We start from the raw sequence: 8,166 nt of genomic DNA on the forward strand, positions 1-8,166 counted from the left end.
GATTCTTATTGCTGCTGTAACAAATTGCCATAAACTTAGGGGCATAAAACAACACAAATTTACTCGTTTATAGTTCTGAAGGTCAAAAGTCCTATAATCAAGGAGTCAGCAGGGGTGCATTCCTTCTGGAAGCTCTAAAGGATCATCCATTTCCTTGCCTTTTCCAACTTCTAGAGGCTGCCTGAATTCTGTGGCTCTTGGCCTTGTATCACTCCGATCTCTGCTTCTATCATCACTTCTCCTTCTCTTACACTCCTGCCTCCTTCCTGTAAGAACCTTTGTGATTACATTGGGCCCATCTGGATAATCCAAGATCATCTCCCCATTGCAATCCTAATCTCCATGTGACCCTTAATCATATCTGCAGAGTATCTTCATCCATGTGAAGTAACATATTCACAGGTTCCAGGGATTAGGATATGAACATCGTTTTTGGGGGGAGGGAGGTATTATTCCGCCTACCATACCTCTCATGCCCAGGAGGGTAAAAAAAAAATTTGCAAAGTTTTCTGGAGCAAATTCTGAACACTGCTACAAAATACCATACACTGTACATACTCCATACACATCATGGACCACATTATAACTCTCTCCTAGATCCTCTTGTAAATTAGTTTCCATTAGTCTGTCCTCGAGTGTGCACATATACTCTGTAGTGTCTACATACACACATCCAGAACCCTGTCCCCTTGGTGAGGAGGGCAGAACCATGGAATGGGACAGGAACAGGTCCAATGAAGCAGCTGAAGTGACATAACCTTGTTTGATTCCAGTCAATCAATATATTTTCTCTTGATTTCAGAGAGGAAGGGAGAGGGAGAGAGAAATAGAAACATCAATGATAAGAGAGAATCATTGATCAACTGCCTCCTGCATGCCTCCTACTGGGGATCGAGCCCAAAACCAGGGCATGTGACCTCCTGGTTCATAGGTCAACACTCAACCATTGAGCAATACCGGCTGGGTGGGAGTGAATCTCTTGTTCCCAACAGGCATGATCTGGACTTTTGTGGAAGCAAAGACAGGTGTGTTTTCTCTCATAGCATCTTCTCTTCTTGCAGTAACCAATTCTCAGTTCTTTAATCCGTGCTCCCCTCTAGAGCTGACCCCGGCTGTACTGCTTTATGGATATTCTGTTTTTTTCCAAGTCCTGATTATTTTACCCATGAAGATTTCTAAGGGGACAAGAAGGAATTGAAACACTTTTACTACATTCTTCTTACCTTTATTTTATTAAGATGAAACCATCACTACCAAGAACACATCTAGGTAAATTGTTCTAAGTTATCTATCCTTGAGATGGACACGCCCTTAGTGCAATCTGATCCTGAAGGTTTAGAGCTTACAGGGTAGAGATCACTCCTCATTTTGTAGCTGAGTAGCTGAGGTGTGGACACCTAAGGGAATCATCCAAGGACATGCAGGTCAGGGCTGTTGACAGTTTCATAAGGCCATAAAAAGTATCAACCAAGATTCTACATACCCAGTTGATAACAGTCATAGATTCAGCTTCCCTATAATAAATTCAGCTTCATTGTTCTAAGGTTTTGTAATAATTGAACCTGAACCAGGTCAAAGTTTATTTCACTCTATGAAAGAAAAGTTTACTAAGCAATTAATGGTGTAAAAAGATCATAGAACTTATATATAGTTTACCTATTCCTAGGGGCAAACCATTTAAAGGACATGTGCCTTTAATTAGGTACAACTATACTCCTGAAATCATTAAAATAGGCCTTGCAGAACCTCAGTTTAGGGTCATTTTGTTAATTATTTAATCCTCATGATATATTTGCAATTTTAAAATGTATTTCTTTAAACAATGAGCCTCAGCACTTTCATTGATCCAGCCTGATTATCCCTTCTCCTGACTCAAAATTAGAAGGGTTCAACTACAGGGCTTCAAAGGGAATCAGAAATTGTGTGGTAAGACCAACTCAGCCAGAATAACTGCCCTCATTCACCTTGAGTAAACCCTAGATGCTTTTGCTTTGATGAGTAAGGCGGGCGGAGTGTTTAGGAATTTGTTTTCCACCAGTACTAATGTACCACTTTTTAAAAAAATATATTTTTTGATTTTTTACAGAGAGGAAGGGAGAGGGATAGAGAGCTAGAAATATCGATGAGAGAGAAACATCGACCAGCTGCCTCCTACACACCTCCTACTGGGGATGTGCCCGCAACCAAGGTACATGCCCTTGACTGGAATCGAACCTGGGACCTTTCAGTGAGCAGGCTGACGCTCTGTCCACTGAGCCAAACCAGTTAGGGCGTAATGTACCACTTTTAATGGCAATCCCTACTAATACACATCAAGGATTTTTTTTCAGATGAAAGTTGATGAGACAAGTCACTATCAGGCACTAGGCCTTTCAGAAGTCTTTTGTCTTCCTGTCTGCAGCCCAGACAACACTATCCTAGGCAGCAGATGTCACCCAACTCTCTGGAAAACAGTGAATGGGACCAGATTTGGTTTAAACTCCAAACCCCTAGCAAGACATTCAAGAAACGTCCCCTAATTCTTTGTTAATTGCAAAATCTTAATCCTAGTGTGGAAATTTCTTTCCCTTGCTTAGAGTAGGGACCATTATTCAATACTAGGTACTTGTCAAAAAATCTGGCTTTGGGGTAGTTTCCTGTATTGAAAAGACATTTTTTATGTTCCCTATGATTACAGCTGACCCTTGAACAATATGGGTTTGAACCATGCAGGTCCATTTATACACAGGTGTTTTTCAGTAAATACAATAAATGTATTTTCTCTTCCTTATGATTTTATTGATTGATTGACAGAGAGAGAGAGAGAGATTTGTTGTTCCACTTATTCATCCATTGGTTGATTCTTGTATGTGCTCTGACCAAGGATCAAATCGACAACCTTGGTGCATCGGGACGATGCTCTAACCAACTGAGGTGCCATGCCAGGGCCCTTATGAGTTTCTTAATAACATTTTGTTATCTCTATCTTACTTTATTGTAAGAATCCAGTATGTAATACACATAACATACAAAATATGTGTTAATCGAGTGTTTCTGTTATTGATAAGGTTTCTGGTCAACAACAGGCTATTTATTAGTAGTTAAGTTTCTGAGAGGGAGTCAAAAGCTATACACAGATTTTCAATTGGAGGGTGTCAATGCCCATATATCTCCTTCCTTCTTCCCTCGCACTTCAGATTGCCAGGTAAGATGCCGAATGGTCAGTGAAATTTGAATTTCAGATAAACAACAAATGTATTTTTAGTACAAGCATATCCCAGGCACTACTAGGAGCATATTTACACTTTAAAAACTTATTTGTTGATTATCTGGAATTCAAATTTTACTGGGTATCCTATGTTATTTTTTTTATTTTATTTTTTGCTAAATCTGGCAAACCTCCATGACTGTCTTCTTCCAACTTTGTTTTATTCTTTCTAAAATTTTATTTTAATGGGCTCTCTTCCCAATTTCATACTCCTCTTTAAGGACAGTTTTTGCTTCACCTTCTGCTTTTATTCGGGGGTATTATGTATTAGTGATTTGGGAGTGTGATGTTCTCCTCTATAAAGGGGCTCAAGAGCCTTGCTTTCGAGTGAGGTTTGAAGAGGGCCTATCTGAAGCCACCTCTTTGGAGGTTCTGCCCTCAGCAAGTAGTCCTTTGAGTTAAGCACTGCCTTCTCTAACCCGCACCTCTAACACAACCAAGGCAACATTAACGCCATGAGTCACTAAGACCTTAGGAGAAATGGTAGTATTGATCTTAAAATTTTATCTTCATCTATTTTTTTAAAGTAAACTCTTCTTTAGATGTACAATATGCATACAGAAGTGTGTCCAGTTAATAAGGGCACAGCTGGATAAATTTTCCCAAAGTGAACATACCCCTGTAACCAGCACTCAGATGAAGAAGACATATAACATTAGGGATGGAATCCTGTCACATGCTACAATATGAATGCATCTTTTTAAAAAATATATTTTTATTGATTTCAGAGAGGAAAGAAGAGGGAGAGAGAGAGAGAGAGAGAGAGAGAGAGAGAGAGAGAGAGAGAAACATCAGTGATGAGAAAGAATCGTTAATTGGCTGCCTCCTGCACGCCCCACACTGGGGATCGAGACCACAACCCAGGCATGTGCCCTGACTAGAAATCAAGTTGTGACCTCCTGGTTGTATCTTGAGGACATTATGCTAAATGAAGCAAATCAGTCACAAAAGGATAAATACTGACTCATTCCATGCACATGAGGTATCTAAACTAGTCAACTTTATAGAAATAAGCAGTAGACTCACCATTCTACTTGTAGGGGTCACCAGGGGCTGGGAGGAGGGAGAATGGGGAGTTGGTGTTTAATAGGTATAGTTTCAGTTTCGCAAGATGAAAACATTCTGGACATGATTTACAACAATGTGAGTGTATTTAACAATACTGAACTGCACAATTAGAAACAGTTAAGGTGAATTTTATGATATATATCTTGACTAAAATAAAAAAAGAAACAGCTCCCTAGAAGCGCTCATGCCCATTCCCAGTCACTCCTCCTTGTCCAAGATAACCACTATCCTGATCTCTATAAAAAGCTCATCTGCTTTTAAAAGATTCTAGAGTTAGTAAGAAAAAAAAAAGGTTGAGCAGACCCCTTTCCTCCTGACAGGGAGACTCCTTCAGATCAGAAAAAGAGCCCTGGCTGAGTGGTTCAGCATCTTCCAGATACATCAAGGTTGCAGGATACATCTCAGATCAGGGCACATACAAGAATCAACCAATGAATGCATAAATTGGTGGAACAACAAATTCTCTCTCTCTCTCTCTCTCTCTCTCTCTCTCTCTCTCTCTCTCTCTCTATCTCTCTCATCTCAAATCAATTTTTTAAACTCAGAAAAAAATTTCACTGCACCTATCACATTGCCTGGCATACAGTAGAAGTAGCTAAAAAATGCTTGCTACTTGCACGTTGACTGAGAGCCTTAGGCTTGCGGTTGTGAGAGGCACTGAGGGAAGAAAAGGGCTCCGCAGAAAGAAGATGGAAGTGCTGGAAGCAAAGCCAGCTACTTCGCAATCTTGCCAAAGGTTAATCCTGCGTATTCATTACAGGTTTATTCACTGATGATGCATTTTTTTTCTCATCCACTGTGTGGGACAACATGAACTCTAGGTTCATATTTGAATCCAGCTCAGAGTATTTATTTATTTATTTATTTATTTATTTATTTATTTATTTATTTATTTATTGTAACTATGTGCATAGCACTAACTGTTTATTTTCTTACCAGGGTGTTTATTGCCAATATGCATGGCGTGAGATGAAATAGATGTGCTTGTTAATACTTGCCTCCAAATTTCTCAGGGGCAAATTCTAAACTCAAGGAAATTTGGGTTCACTTCATTTTACAACTGCCTCAAAGATTTTATCCACTGGACTTTGTGAGTATGTCCTTTTTTCAAGAATGTTCCGAGGAACAAATGGCAAAACTGGAAGTACCCATCAAGAAGATGGATAAAGGGGGTGTGGGCTAGAAGGGGTCAATGGAGAAAAGGGGGAAATAGCTGTAATACTTTCAACAATAAAGATAAAAATTTTTAAAAGAAAGAACCAATAAGGAAACAGAAGAAGAAGAAGAAGAAGAAGAAGAAGAAGAAGAAGAAGAAGAAGAAGAAGAAGAAGAAGAAGAAAAGAAGAGGAGGAGGAGGAGGAGGAGGAGGAGGAGGAGGAGGAGGAGGAGAAGGAGGAGGAGGAGGAGGAGGAGGAGGAGGAGGAAGAAGAAGAAGAAGAAGAAGAAGAAGATGATGATTGTGATTTTAAACTACAAATAGTAGTGGCTGGGGCAGAATTGAATAATCTTTTAACAGTCTTAAAGCCAAGGGAATATGACAGGCCACTCTTTGATATCACATGGTAGGCGGATACACTGGCAGCCTTGGAAACATAAATGGTAGTGTCATATTATGCTAAAGACAGCTATTTAGATCAGTAGTCTCAGACCCACCAATCCCTACTATAGTATAGTCTATATTTAGCAGTCTTCCTGTACTTATCTGAAAAGAAATTCATAGGTGATACCACATACCCTTACACATCATTGTAAAAAAAATCAATGTAATGACCTAATACAGTGGTTGGCAAACTGCGGCTTGCGAGCCACATGCGGCTCTTTGGCCCCTTGAGTGTGGCTCTTCCACAAAATACCACATGCGGGTGCGCATGTACAGTGCGATTGAAACTTCGTGGCCCATGCGCCGAAGTCAGTATTTTGTGGACGAGCCACACTCAAGGGGCCAAAGAGCCACATGTGGCTGGCAAGCCACAGTTTGCCGACCACTGACCTAATAGAAAGGAAAAATAAAAGATATTTATAATAAAACTAGGGGCCCAGTGCACGAAATTCGTGCACTGGGGGGGGGGTGATGTCCCTCAGCCCAGCCTGCCCCCTCTCACATAATGGGAACCCTCAGGGGATGTCCTAGTGACAGCTTAGGCCCGCTCCCTTCTCCCCTTGGAGAGTGGGCCTAAGCCGCAGTCTGGCCTCCCTTTGTGGGAGGTGACCGGGCTGATCAGGGGAAGGCACCAGCCCCATCACCCCACTGCTGCAGCCACTGCCAGTCACCGCAGCCAGCAAGGTTTTTTCATCAACATGGACTCCAGTCCCTTCACCATGAAAAATGACAACATTATTTAGGAATTTTCAAGATGTGTCTTTCATATAATAATAATTTCTTTATTATTTTTTATCCTCACCTGAGGATATGTTTCCATTGATTTTTAGACAATGTGGAAGAGAAAGGGAAAGACAGAGAGAAACATCAAAGTGAGAGGAACACTTTGATTGGTTGCCTCTTGCATGAGCTCTGACCTGGGCCCCGGCCAGGGAGGAGCCTACAACCTAGGTACATGCACTTGGTCAGAATTGAACCCAGACCCTGCCATCGGCAGGCCAAGGCAGTATCCACTGAGCCAAACTGGCTAGGGCAGGATATGACATTTCTTAACCCTCTAGCAGCGGACCGTCCTTTTTTTTCCAGGAGTGTGGTGAAAAACCCTAGATCACCTTTTTGGATTCTTATCACCCAAGTTACTAAGACTATTACCAGTGGCATACAGGGAGCTTAGCCAATGAGCGGTCAGAAAACGTGTTTCCTCTGTAGTTCACACCAATCGCTGACTTGGCCCCCCCGGCCCAGACCTGATGCCTCTGACCCAGGCTCCCTCCGATCACTGGTTCTGGGCGGCTTCTGGGGCTTCTGGGGTCGGCCTGCAGCTGGGATTGGATCTAATCACTGGCAGCAGGCCAGCGGCTTCTGGGGTTGCACACGGGGACCTGGATGGCAGCTCTCACGCTGGCAGCTGCACTGTCCTGCTCTGCCTGGAGTATTCAAATTAGCCTCCATCTTTGTTGGCAGTTAATTTGCATATCACGCTGATTAGCCGATGGGAGGCATAGTGAAGGTACAGTCAATTACCATGTTTGTCTATTATTAGGTAGGATATCATGCACCTCAGAATGTAAACCTTGGGCATAACAATGCTAGAAGACAAAGTAAAGTAGACAGATCATAGATAGCATCACTGTGAGTGACAGCTTTAGACACAGACTGACACAGATTTACTTTAGTAGCAAAAAAATTACAAAATCTGTACTGCCTGTTTGCTATGATGTCCCAACATGGTGAACAAATCCTGAAAGTTCTAAGCACAATTAAATGCAAGCACACTTCAGGTCATACTGTACTTGCATTCCTGGGAAATTAGGTGCTTATGTCACTTACATGAAGGTTCAGAAGGACATTAGAAGGTCACTTGGAACATGGGACTATTTCCAATTCTAGCATGATTGGGCTTCACCCTTTAAATGTCAATAATCATTGTGACAACCAAAAAAAAAAACAGCCCACCATCAATTTCTAAAATTTGTCCCCCAAATACCACCTCCCATGTATTACCTACCTCTGACATAAAGTAAAAAACTTTTATTTGTGGAAGTGTTTTTAAACTCTTCAAACATATCCTTGATAAAGGATCCATAGCCTCAGCGATTCCCCTATTTGTGATGAACATTTTTTCACATTAAAAAAAATTTTTGATCTTTGATTTTACAATCCCACCAAAAGGGAGTTTCCCAAGATCTGAGTCAGTAAGATCATCAAGAGAGTCAATAAATAAAATTACAGAGTAGTTTTTTCTTGGGAA

The sequence above is a fragment of the Myotis daubentonii genome, chromosome X (genome assembly GCF_963259705.1).
Source record: "Myotis daubentonii chromosome X, mMyoDau2.1, whole genome shotgun sequence".
Lineage (NCBI taxonomy): Eukaryota > Metazoa > Chordata > Mammalia > Chiroptera > Vespertilionidae > Myotis > Myotis daubentonii.